The following is a 14,216-nucleotide window of genomic DNA, read 5'->3' on the forward strand; positions in this document are numbered from 1 at the left end:
GGATTGGGCTCCTGGGTGGCTCAGGAGGTTAGGCATCTGCCTTTAGCTCAGGTCATGATCCCAGGATCCTGGGAAAGGGTCTTGCATCTGGCTCCCTGCTCAGTGGGGAGTCTGCTTCTCCTGCTCCTCCCCACTTGTGCTCTCACGCTCTCTCTCACTGTCTCTCTCGCTCTCAAATAAATCAACAAAATCTTAAAATCAAAAAAAGAAAAGGCTTAATTTGGGTTAAATGAAGTCAAAGTGTTGGGGCTTTAATCCTATAGGACTGGGTCCTTATAAAAAGAGGAGCAGACACTAGAAATCTCTCTCTCTCTCCATGGGAGCAGAGAGGACAGGCCGTGTGAGAGCACAGAGAGAAGGTGGCCACCTGTAAGCCTAGGAGACATGCTTCACAGAAACCAACCCTGCCGGCACCTTGATATGAGCCTTCCACTCTCCAGAACTGTGAGAAGATAAATTTCTGTTCCTGAAGCCACCCAGCCAGTCTGGGCATTTTGTCATGCAGCCTGAGTAGAGCTAAGTCAGCATAAGTCTAAGTCCATATAAAGGTCCTGAGGTGGGCAGGAGTCTGATCCATTAGAGACACTGAAAGAGATCTGTGTGGCCAGAACTTGGAGAAAAAGGGGAAGGAGGGGCAGGTCGAGTCTGGCAAGGTTGGTAGGGGATCTCTTGGGGGCTCATAGGCCAGGTCTGTCTAACAGAAATGGGAAATGAGTGAAGGGCTTCAGGCAGAGAGTTGGCATCAGATGCTTTATTTTAAGAACACCTGGTGCCACCTAGAAAATGACTCAGAATGGGCACAAGTGGCTTCAGGGAGACCTGTGAGGAGGCTGTTATAGGACCTGGTGACAGGTGGTGACAGTTAGTGCTAAGGAGGTGGTGGGAGAGAAGTCTATTGGCAGATATGCACAGGGAACAAAATCAGCAGGGTTTGGTGATGGCTATGGGGAAGGAGAGAAGAGGGAGTTCAAAACGATAACTTCTGGATTTGGGTTTATCCAACCCAATAAACAACGGTGTCACTTCCTGAGACAGGGCCACAGGGGGATGGGGAGGATTGGGTTTGGGAGGGAGCATGTGTTGGATTTCAGGTAGGTTGAGGCTGAAGGACCCGAGGGACACGCACATAGAGATAATGAGTGTTAGAGCCTGGCCAATTTTGCTACTTTCCAACTGTGTGACTTTGAGTAAGTTGTGGACTGTCTTTGAATCTTCATTTTCAAGCTATCCAACAGGGACAAGAAGATTGGTCACACTGAATAGCTGCAAGGATTAAACTGGACAAGAAGATATAACCAGTGTAACATGATATTAAAATGGCAGAAAAGAGACCAAGACAATATCAAATACCAAAGTGATACAACCAACACCGGTATGCAAAACTTTAATGTTCTAGAATTGGCTTCCTAACTCCCACACTTGGAGGTCAAGGTGTTGTTCGAGGTATTTAACGAGCTTGAAGCACTAACCTACAGAACAGGGGATGCAGTGCTGTGCTGGGCTTGGGACTCCCCCGAGTCAGTGTTAACCCTAGACTTACTGAGTCATGGGGAGGTCCAGATGTTGGGGACTCCAGGGGAAGGGACCCAGGTACCTGCAAGGGAAGGCATCTTGGGGAAGCAACGTTTACTCGCTGGAATGGAAATATTTCAAAATTTTAACAACCAGCACCACCACACTGATGCATACCAGTGAATCACCAGTTCTGCTTGAAAGGTGTGAATTCTAAAAATGCCCCCATATTTGAATCCCTGGAACCTATGAGTATGATGAGATATGGCTCCCATATGTTACATATTATATAGCACAGTTGACCTTATGAAGGGAAGATTCCTACCATGGGCCTGATGTAATCACTGGGTTTTCTCTGCCTGGTAGGCAGGAGAGAAGAGCAAAGACCCCCGCAGCACTAGGGGAAGATGACAGGCCATCACTGAAGATGAAGGTGCCAGGTTTGCCTTGAAGAGTTGAGAGAGAGGCCATAGCAGATAGTCAAGGAGATACGGCCTTGGTGCTATGGTCTTCAAGGAACTGAATTCTGCCAAAGACCAGCCTGGAAGTGATTCTTCCCCAGAGGCTCCTGACAAGAGACCAGCCTGCCTATACCTTGACTTTGGCCTTTTGAGACTGTAAGCAGAGAAGCCAGGTGACCATGCTGGACTTGCACCCTCCAAGAACCGTGAAATAATACGCCTGCCTGGTGTTAAGCTGGTGCACAGGTGGTCACTTGTTATGCAGCCACAGAAAACTATCTGGAGAGTCGGAAAGGGTGGATTCTAAAGGAGTGTTCGTGAAGAGTTTTCCCTGCGGATGGCTGCTACTGTGCCGTGCTATTTCCTTCACCTCAGTTCCAGAGAAGAGGACTTCTGGGGTCCTCTCCATCACCTCGAATTTGTTCTCAAGCAGCCTGGGACCTGACTGCCAGCTGAAGAGCTCAGAGGGCCACAGCAGGGGGTAGCAACCAGGATGGGCCCTCCCAGCACGGCAGCTCCCAGGACCCCGGGGTACTCCTGAGCACCTAGTGAGCCACGGACAGTCTACCAGGGCCTTGGTGACTCTTGCAAGGGGGCCACCCCACTGGTGATCTGCTCCCGCTGACAGTCTGGGGCTCTGACACACGGGAAGACGGGGGCTGAGGCAGGGAGCACTGGCTGGAGAAACAGAATGCCGGAGAGCCCCCCTCACAAGGGCCTATAGGTAAGAGTCTGCTTTGCGCCGCTACCAAGAAGGCACAAGCCCATCAGATCAAATCTGCCTTGTGCCCCCTTTCCCTCTCCTCCCCCAGCTCCCTTGGGGCGGGGTGGGGTGCTGAAGCAGTTAACCAGCCTCACCAGTTACCATCATCACATCAAATCACACAGCTGTCCCATGCAGGTGTCTCTAGCCCCCATTCACAGATGAGGAAACTGAGGTACGGAACAGTGATTTGCCCAAGATCCCACAGTCAGGAAGAACAGCCCTGAGATCAAGCCCACCTCTGTCTAAAATCAGAATCCGTGCTATTTTTGCTATGCCATAAACCCTCCGGAGGCAAGGGTGTGAAGGAGAATGTGTGATGCAGGCACTTAGTGCATGAAAGTACGGCGCTTTCCTCGTTAGGAATCACAACTATGTAAAGTATCCCATCTTGTCTTCACAGCAGCCCCATGAATGTATATGGTTTTTTCTTTTCTGACTCTCAGAGAGATTAGGTAGGTACCCGGCCAGCTTTTCTGATGCCACGTCCTGTCCCTGGCCCTTTGCCTTTCACCCTCAGTGTGGATGGCAGTAAGGAGAGAAGCTTCTAGAAGGTGGAGGGAACCTCGCCACACTGGAGAGATAAAGCAGAACTGGAGACAAGAGGATAAGCAGAGCATCTTGGGGAGAGGCAGCATGAACACAGCTTCTGAGACAGGAAACCAAGACAAAATACTCTGAAGACTGAGCAGAGAGACACATCCCAGGCCCCAGGGCTGCCCTCCTGGCCTCGTTCCTGGATCTGGCCTCAGACGATGACCAAGCCTCCTACCAGGCTTCCCTGGGCGGCCACGCAGGATGCCTGCTAAGAGCAGAGCCCAGACTCAGGCACCTGGGCTTGAATCTCAGCTCTGTACCTGTGTAACTGTTACTTCATTGCTCTGGGCCTGTCTCCTCATCTGTAAAATGGGGCAGTGGTCATAGCCTACACCTGGGCTACGGCACAGCCGCTCTGGGCCCAGCTGCACCCCGCCACTGCCACCAGTCGTCTCATGGAACCCCTCCTGCAGCCAGCACCCAGCACGCTGCTTCCTGCCCTCAGGAAGGATATGTCTGTGTGGTCTAACTCCCACCTGCATGGTCTAACTCCCACCTGTCCTTCAAACCCTGCTCTGGGGATGACCCTTCCTGGGAGCCTCTCCCATGCTCCCCAAGCCTGTGCTCCCACTGTCATTGCACTTTTCACACTTGCTCACCATCTCACAGGGGAGACCTAAGCAAGGTCTTACTAGATTCTGTATCCCTGCACTGGCCCTGTCACCTACAAGCATTGCAGGCAGTCAGAAATGCATGTTAGATAAGAGACAGAGAGGAGAGCAGAGGAGAGGAGAGCAGAGCAGGGACAAGGGGGAGGGGACAAGAGACGAGGGGGAAGAGAGAGGAAAGGAGAGATAGAGAAAAATACTGGAAAAGTTCCAAATCTTTTTTTTTAAAGATTTTATTTATTTATTCATAGAGACAGAGAGAGTGAGAGGCAGAGACACAGGCAGAGGGAGAAGCAGGCTCCATGCAGAGAGCCCGACGTGGGACTCGATCCAGGGCCTCCAGGATCATGCCCTGGGCTGCAGGCGGCGCTAAACCGCTGCACCACCGGGGCTGCCCCTCCAACTCTTTTCTTTGGCATTTGAAGCCCTGAAAAGCAGCTTCCTTGCCGGACCCCTACTTGATGCCCTCTGGCCTGCTGAACCCCTGTGTGCCCAGAGCACAGCCTGCTCTTCTATGCATTTATGCCCGCTGTGACCTCTGCCTGGGATGTGGAAACCTCTCGCTTGCCTTCTTACCCTCTATCTGGTGAACTGGTCACTTCTCTCTCACTTCCTTCCAAATATTAAAACTTCCTTCCCCAGCCCTCCTTATTCTTCTTCCCAGCTTTATTTCTCTCCATCTGCCATATCACCTGTCCCTCCATCCATCTGTATATTCACCCATCCACCCATCCACCCATCCGTCCATCTGTCCATCCGTCCATCCATCTATCCGTCCATCCATCTATCCATCCATCCATCTATCCATCTGTCTGTCCATCCATCCATCTGTCCTTTGGCTCCATCCACATGCATGTAAATTCCATGAAGGGAGGGGTTTGTCTGTTTAGTTCACTGTTGTATTTCCAGCACAGAGAACAGTTCCGGCAGGAAGGTGTTCAATAGTCATTACTGAATGAGTGAATTCTTCCTTCAAAACCCAGTCCAACTCTTCCTTTCTTTGTGAAGCTGCTTCATCTACCTGCCCACTGGGGAAATCCCTGTCTTGCTTATGTTACTTTCATACCCTGTGCAGTTTGTTTTCCACCTATCACACTATGGGGTTAGATGGCGATCTTAGCCAAGTTTCCTACAGAGGACCTGGGGGTATAATTCGCAGGAAGCAAGAGGGAGGCGGAGAGAAATGAGGCAGGGAGGGAGGGAGTGCATACAAGGGGCTCAGGAATTCACGTGGACTTTGCTATGGCCTGAATGGTGTCCCCCGAGTTCATATATTGAAGCAGTGATCTCCTGACTCTGCTTTTAAACAGCTCCATAAATCTGAGCCGGGCTCACACCTCATCTCTAAAAGTAGATTAATAGCACCTATTCATAGAATTGCCTAGAGAAGAAGTGAGAATGCCTCTAATGTGGCTGGCTCACAGCTGCCAGGTATCAAGAATTTAATGTCGTTTCTGTCAGCCCAGAGTCTAGCATAGTGCTTGGCACATCTGTACTCTCATTCCATGTGCCCTGAACTGACCCCAGCAGGCTGTGTGATAACTTGCTTACAAACATATAAAGAACCACCAAGGTTTAAATGAGGTGGGGCAGGGGTACTGGTCAAAGAGGGCTTTGTCAGTAACCGAGCTTACTTCGAGGAATAGGCAAGGTTTCCTGAGTGCAGCTGAATGGGAGGAAAAAGTGGATTAATCGTCCCTTCCCTGTATAATTTTTGGCATCAACCACCGTACCGTTCATGCTGCAGGTGCCTAGCATGGAGCTGACTTGCAAAAAAAAAAATTAGTTGAATTAATAAACACAAGATAACTTTGTTCGCATCTTGCCCCCCCCCCCACTAAACTGCGTGTTTTTGAGGTTGAGCACCAAGCCTTCTTCACACCATATCCCCAGTGCAGTGTCTAACACATTGCTAGTGAGATTCATTTGCAAGCAGCACAACCCAACTCCAGATATTTAAGCAGAAAAGCACTGCATTAAAGGATCTTGAGTATCTCCGTGCATCTCTGGGAGGCCTGGAGAACCAGCCTTGAAGGATACGTGGACTTGAGAGCTCCTCCTGGGGCCAGAGAGCAGTGACTCTGGCTTGCCTGGCCAACACCATGACCGGAATCTGGTGCTGCCTCGGGAAACCAAACAGAGCTTCTATGGCTGCTTCCACCACTCTCACCACGACAGAGTCCACACAGTCCCTGCTTCTTTGGCTCCAACATGCTGGGACCCAGCTGGGGAGGCAGATGCCTCTGACGGGCAAAGCCCCAGCTGCTCAGAGGCTGGGAAGGTGAGGGTCTGGCCTGCAGCTTCTGTATATGGCACTTGCCTCCCTTCTGGACTCAAAAGTTGGGAAGGGGTTCAGCAGTGAGGGTTCTGAGAGAATTTTGGCTTGAGGAGGCAGGCTGCACACATGTACCATGCAGGGAAGAACTAGAAGATGGCCCTGAGCTCAAGAGGCATATCGTGGAGTAGATTAGAATAAAGGCCAGACAGGTAGGGTTGGGGCCCATTTGGAGGGCCTTGAACACCAGGATTAGGACTGCTGCTTCTTTAGTCTATAGACAGTGGGGCCATGGAAGGCTTTTGAGGTGCTATGTGACAGGAGAAGCGGCCAGGAACAGAGAGGGGCAATGTCAGGCAATGGAATGGAGTGGAATGGAACGGAATAGGTATTGAAGTCAGACAACTATATAGCCAAGGATGGGCTCCCCACCCCAACCAAGAAAGAAGATCCCCTCATTTATTTCCTGCTCTAAAACCCCCCAGCTAAGTCACACCCCTGCAGACCGTGATGAAGTTCCAGTTCTTCACAGAAACAGAAAAAAAATGGGAGATTTACACCCTTCTCAAGTAGATGCATAATTTTCACCTTACAGGATCATCTGAAATTACATGATTACCTAAATATTAAATGAGATAAAGTACTTAAAGCGCTCATCACCTAATAGACCTTTAATAAAAGATAGCTAATAACTATTTATTGAGTAGTTAACACGTGCCAGGCACCCCTCACCCCATCCATGTGAAGCGATGTACTATCCCATTTCACAGAAGAAATCTGACCCAGACTTGCCTGAGGCCACACTGGCAACAAGAGGCAGGACAAGGATTCGAACCCAGGTTTGTCTGCCTCCTGAACCAGAGTTCTCAGCCACTAAGCTCTTTCTTGGGGTGGTGCTGAGCTTGAGGGGGATGAATGCAGTGGCATGGAGTTAGTGGGATGGGTTGCAGAGGGAGAAATGGGAGGCCACAAGACTATTTCAACAGCTGGGTGACCTCCGAGCTTTATGTGTCTGTGATTTTTTGGTCTTCCATGCCTCTAATGAAATCCTGCTTTAATTCACCCTCGTAGCCCCAGCTCCTTGCCTGGGGCCCAACACTCAGTGACGTAAGGGGAATGAATTGATTGATTGTACTATATGCTTCCAAGAGAACTGCCCTGTCTTGTCTGTCTCTGCACTCCCAGTACCTGATAGGATCTCGCATGTGGAGGGTCCTCATGGGGTCCTCCAGGCACCAGGCTCCTCATAAACCCAGAACCTTCCCGAGAAGCTTTTAGGCTTCATCCCTACCAGAAAATCACTTCCTATCTCTCTGATATTCATGGACAATTTAGCCTTCCTAGCTCCCGTGTGCTTCTGATTCTTCTCCACTGGAGTCTCATTAGAACATCCCTGTTAACATGTTGTGCCCTGGCAGCGCTCCAAGTGTGCTCCAACCGCAGAGTCAGACGTTTACCTCCCTGACTTCTCACTTTGACAACAGCACAGATGTGCAGATTATTATCTCCGTCTTCCCTAGGAAGACATGGAGAGGAAGCCTGCCCACTAAACGAAGAATCAGAAGCCCGAGTCCCGCAGATTTTGAAACCTGGCCCCTCCTTCTCCTCACCACCTGTAGGAAGCCAAAAATATATTTTCAGTTTAATCAGCATATATTTAACGCAAAGGCCTTTCTGTGGGTCCAGCATTAGAGAAAAATATACAACAGCTTCATCCCTTCTATGTGTGTGTGTGTGTGTGTGTGTGTGTGTGCACGAGCATGTAGACACCAGCATGTGTACTTGCTATTATATACTTGGTGCTCATTCCCATAGGTGCTAGACTTACCACAATTACTTCTGGAAATCCAGACTCTAGTCAAGATATTAGTCAAGGTCCAGTTATTTTAACAGAGAATTTACTATAAAGAAATGTAAAGTTGGTTTAAAGTTGCTGACTCAGGGGATGCCTGGCTGGCTCAGTGGATGGAGTATGTTACTCTTGATCTCAGGGTTGTGAGTCCAAGCCGCACATGGGGTGTAAAGATTACTTAAAAATAAGATTTTTTAAAAGATGTATCTATTTATTTGAGAGAGAGAGTGTGCACAAGCAGGAGGACAGGCAGAGGGAGATGGAGAGAATCTCAAGCAGATTCCCCACTGAGCACGGAGCCTGAGGAGGAGCTCAATTCCAGGACCCTGAGATCATGACCTGAGCTGAAACCAAAAGTAGGCGGCTTAGCCAACTGAGCCACCCAGGCTCCCCCTTCCCCCCAAAATAAAATCCTAAAATAAAATAAAGTTGCTGAATCAGGAGCTGAAAGGCAAGAAGAAAACACTGAGATATGGAAGGAGCAAGGGCAGGAATCTGCCTCGCTCCTAGGGCTGGGGATGGACAAAGGAAAGAGGCTGGAATTATTAAATGTAAACAGTGGGAGAGGGTCCTGCAGGCCTGGGACCCAAGCCCTGGGGAAGAAGTGCCCCGGAGGCTGAGGTATGCTGAGGATGTTCTTCAAGGACAGGCAAAACCACAGCTGGATGCAGCTGCTGCCAAGGAAGGAGCCACTAGTGCATCAGAGGTGTCACTGGGGAGAAGCTCCCAGGAAGAGCAGAGTGCGCAGAAGTCCTCAGGCAGCGGCACACTGAGGAGCAAGTCCCCTCCCCTGGACCCACCCCAGTGATGGCAGAGGAGGTCCTCCCTCTGTCTCTCTCCTCTTTTCCCCCTTCCTCACTTGCCATGGGAGCACGTCGCACAGATCCTAACCCAGGGCCAGTGGGCAAAGCAGGATGGCGTTTGCTGGGTCCCAGCTCTAGCATCAGAGTGTGGAAAGGTAGGGCTGGGGGTGAGAGGCAGCAGGTTACTAACAGAGACACCAGGTAGGGAAGGCTCCAGGCTAGAAGCCAGCTCTCCAGTCCTTACCCTGCCCCTTCCGCTGACCTGCTCTGTGACTTGAAGCAAGTCACTTTACTTCTCTAAGCTTCCATTTCTTCTGCCACAGGATGAGAGGGGAGCTCTGACCTTCTGCTTCTCAAGCTGTGGTTCTCAGAGAAGCATCGGAGTCACTTGGGAAAAGGTTGGAAACACAGTCTCCCACTGCACTCCCAATGTCCAGGATCAGACTGTGTGTTTCAGTAGTTTCCCAGTGCACGGTCAAGTTTGAGAAGAGCTGTGCTAAGTGCCCCTCCTTGCCAGGCACATGCCAAGTGACCACAGCACTGCAGGAGAAAGACATGAGATTTATGGTCAGATAGATTCAAGTTATTTTTAAAAAGATTCTATTTATATATTCATGAGAGACACAGAAAGAGGGGCAGAGACATAGGCACAGGGAGAAGCAGGCTCCTCACAGGGAGCCCGATGCAGGACTCCATCCCTGGACCCCAAGATCACACTCAGATGCTCAGCCGATTTAAATCCTCCTTCTGCCTTTAGCTCCTCTCAACTTCAGTTTTCTCATTTGAAAAGGCAGCGGGGGGCAGACTGCCATTCCATGAAACATATAGGATCATGGTAAAGATGAAATGAGGTGAGGCATGCAAATGCCTCCCAACAGCAGCAGGGCTCAAGATTATCTTGTAGAATGTGTTATAGTATCAGTATGGGTCAGGACACCAGGGCAGCTTCCTCAGAGCAATACTGAAGCCATGTCCCCAAGAATTCAGAGGATGTAAACAGACAAATCACACTCCAAAGAGACTGGAATCTGAAAAGGCTTTTTAAAAAATCTGGAAATGTCAGCATGTGTTCTCTTCTCTAGAACTTCCTCCAGATTGTACAATAGAGTGTATTGGTCATATGACCCTGAAGTCATGATGATTCTTCTTCTGGCCTCAGTCCCCACATCTGTAAAATGGAATCATTTTGTGATAGACACTACTTATATCATGAAAAGATGTCTGTGTAGTGGTTTCTTTTTTAAAGAGTGCCTCCAATGTTTCCAGCTTGGGAAACTGCACTGATGGCACCATAATCCAGAATGGAACTTTCGGGAGCATGAACTAGCTTGCAGTGGGAACTGGGGCATGGAGGAATTTGAGGTTCTTGTAGGACTCCAAGTAGAGATTGCCAGTAGCATTGCCGGTATAGGATGAGAGCAGGGTATGTTGGTATATGAGTGCCTGATTTGTCCCCCCTCACCGCTCAGTGTAAAAATATGGTCACATCTTCGTTCTTCACATTAACTGCTCAAGCCTTCACCTTCCTTTCTCAACAGAAAGTCCAAACCTCTCTCTTAAGACACCTGCCTCCTTTCCAACTAGCCAAGAATTCCAAAGGGTCTGTGGATTCCTCACTTCATCGTTGCAATGACCCATGACTGTCAGAAGGTGTCGCTGTTCAACACCAGTCCATAAAGGCCACCAAAGCCACCTCTCCTCAGGTTCCCCAGAGTGGCACAGTGGGGCACTGTCCAGAAACGAGCCCTCCGCCTCCACCAGACCGCTGTGGTGTGCTGTCCTTTGAGGCTTTTATACCTTCCCACCAGCTCTAGGACCAGGGACCAGATCACAGTGTCCACCTGCTGAGCATCTGGACCTGTCAAGGACAAGTGCTTGGGGGGTTAGGGGTCTGATGCCCTCTACTCCCCAGGGGTGCTAGATTCCTGTATAAATTGGCCCACGGTCCCTTCAGATTCTCTCCTGTGCCTGTGACACCCTCTTTTCCCAGAACAGTGTGATTGTGGCCTAGCCTGAGTCCAGAGACCCTGCATAGAACCAAGGAGATCAGCACCAAGGCATTTTGCTTGAAAACTGTATTTCTGCCTTGCCATTCTTCTGCTGTTTAGAAAGATTTGGGAATATCTGCATGAAGTCCCTGAGTGAGTTCACAGTGGGTTGGGGCCGCTGAACAGTGGGAGCTCAATGAAGCAAGGAGCAACCTGGTAATTCTGGGTTATTTTTTTTTTTAATTTTACTTATTTATTTGAGAGAGAGAGAGAGAGCTCTCAAGCACAGAGGGAGAGGGAGAAGCAGGCTCCCTGATGAGCAAGGATCCCAACACAGGGCTAGATCCCAGGACTCCAAGATCATGACCTAAGCCCAAGGCTGCTGCTTAACCAGCTGAGCCACCCAGGCCCTCCGGGATCAAGCAATTCTAAATCATGGGTGATCTAAATGCAAACCTTCAGGAGAGGGTCACAGGAGCTGGTGTGAGGTTGGAGTGGGAAGAGGGATGAGGAAGCAGGGACAGCTTATGAACGAAAGAATGGCATGGCTGGAAGGCACATAAAGATTTATTTTTAATATCACTAGTTTTAAAGACAAGATTACCGATGCTCAAGAGGTTAAGTGAACTGAGACCACTTAGCTAGTAAGAAGGCCTTCATTCCATTTATCATGTATTTATTGAGCATCTGCTTTTGAAGAATTATTCTAAGCTCCGTGAGCGATACCACCATGGTGAAGATGAAGAAGTCCTTGCTGTCAACGAATAGGGCATACAAGTCATGTTATGCTGTAGGGGAGAAGGGAGCGTAGTGGTTGAACCAGACTCGGAGCAGAGGTCTGGCATCTCCCAGTCTCCTTTCATCTTCAGAGACACCACGTGAGCCAGACTTTATTATCTTTGATTGTCAGATAAGGAACTTTAACCGCAGGGAGAAGTTACACTAATTAGAGAAAGATCCAGAATCGCAACCCAGGTCTATCTGGTGGCAGGATCTAAGCTTCCTTTCCTAACACTCTTACAATTAAGGAAATAAGGGTTGGGTGGGTTCAAAGGAAGAAGTTACCGGCATCTCTTTGGGCATTGTAAGAAGAAGTTTCCCGAGAGCAATAGTACCGAATCAGCGAGAAAACGCAGGTAAAAAGCCACAGGGCAGGGGAAAGGGAGGTGGAGATCGTGGCCATCGTGGATGGAAAAACAGCAGAAGAGCTTCATGTCTAAAGAAAGACACAGAACTCAGCTCAGCTGGAGCCAGAGTCCATGTAGGGCAACAGTGGGGACAAGGGGAGAGTGGGAATTTAGGGCCACATCATACACAGACCCTTGGAAGCCTGGACGAGAAACTCAAACTTAATTTGCAGATGTCTATTTCAGCAAGGAGATGACACATACGCTCAAAGTTGAAGACAAACCTGTCAGCGTCTGTAGGTTGGTGCCAAAGTGAGAAACTGGAGACAGAGGACCAGTTGGAAGTTGCTGAAATAGACCAGGGCCGAAAATAAGTGGGTGTTCCGTGGAGTGAAAAAGAAGACAGTGCTTTATGTCCCCATAACGTGCATGTGTCTCCATACGGCTCATCTGTATTATAATTATATAATTGCTGAGTACATCTATTCAGTAATAACAGATATTTACCAAGTACTTACTATATACGAAGCACTTTGCTAAGTGCTTTATAAGCACTAATTCATTTCCTACTCAAAGCGGCCTTATGAAGGTGGAATCTGTCATTACCCTCATTGTACAGATGGGGAAATTAAGGCTTTGAGCAAATAGAAACACACGCAAGGTCATATAATTAGTATCTGCAGGAAACAGAACTCAACCCTGATTTGTTTGACTCCAGAGCCCGTGCTATTACCCCTGTGTTACATACTCAGACCTCATGGTCATCTCTTCCCGGCTCAGCCTCCCCTCAATTAACAAGATTTTGATGGAAATTTAAGGGCAGTCTGGTAGAGTGGGATGTGGAATCCTGGTTAAAGTGTTTACAAGCCAAGTGCTGTTGGATGTGTTACTTGACCTCCTGAGCTTCTGTTCTTTCTGTAGAATGGAGACAGTAGACCAATTTGCAGGGCTGTTGAGAAGACTAACCATGGGAGTGCATGGAGTATCCTAGGCAGTACACGGCACGTAGTCATAGGCGTTCAGTAAGTGCTGGTTGTTAGTAATAATAGTAAGAGGGCCTCAGCTGAGGGCATCTGAAAGGACTAGAGATTACATCATGTGAAGACCAGTGAAGAGCAGTGGCTGTTCTTACCTGGAAGACGGGAGCTGTAAGAGTTACCTTCAAATGTACAGATGGGAGGAGACGGGGAAGACTCATTCTGTGTGGCTCCAAAGGGCAGAACTGGGACCAAGGGGGCTATTCTAGGAGTTTCTAACCACCTGAGGGAACTCGCATTGAGACAGGCTTCTTTTTGAGGTGGTGCGATGGTTCTACTGGAGGATTTCCAGAGAGAACATGTGTAATCCATTTACGAAGGTGGTTTATGGCAGCAGCTCTTGCACGTGGGTGTGTAAGAATCACTCTGACAGCTTGCTAAAGTACGATCAATGGGCCTGCTTCCAGAACTTTTGCTTCCTAAAGCCCGGGAAGGGGCCTGAGACTTCGCATCCGTAACCAGTCCCCAAGCGATACTGTGGCTGCTGCTTCTGGTCTACACTTTGAGAACCATCACACCCTCCAGAAAGTGATTCTTTCTAAATCCCAGACCTTTTGGGTTGGTTCATGACAATGCCTCCAGAAGTCAGAAAAATTATGGAACATATCAAGTGTTTCAGAATGCTAAATGTGTTCACTTTGAAGGACTGTTTTTATCCTGAGACCATATGACCTTCCGACTTTTTCTGGTATTGAAATTCTCTTTCTTTCATGTAAGGAGGATAAGGGCGGGGAGGGTTCTTCAGTTGGCCGCTTTCTTCACACAGCAAAATAACAAGCTGGCAACGCTGGGATTGTCCCCAATTTTTTAAAACATTTTTTTGGTCCAGATACTTCTAAAATTGAGGACACCCGGGCCTTGGGCGAGTAAAAGTTTAGATGAAGTGGTTTCTCAAAGAGATCCCTTCCCAAGTAAAGTTTAGGTGTCTCTTTAAAAGGCCTCATACATCTCTTTGCCTGGCTGAACAGCTTGCTTGGACCATATTTGACCTCTTATTGATGTTTCCAGTGATCATTAGGCACATCTATTACCATAAAGAGCTGTCAGACCCACAACTATGCCCTCACGGAGGTTACTTCGAGAGGACTGTTTGTCCCTCATTAAACCGCCCAGGCTGCTTTTCTGTTCATGTGTAGCAATTCCAATACCAGCTGCAACTCACTCCTGCTACACAGCTGTCCCTTCATGTATCA

Source organism: Canis lupus, chromosome 5 (assembly GCF_003254725.2).
Source record: "Canis lupus dingo isolate Sandy chromosome 5, ASM325472v2, whole genome shotgun sequence".
NCBI lineage: Eukaryota > Metazoa > Chordata > Mammalia > Carnivora > Canidae > Canis > Canis lupus.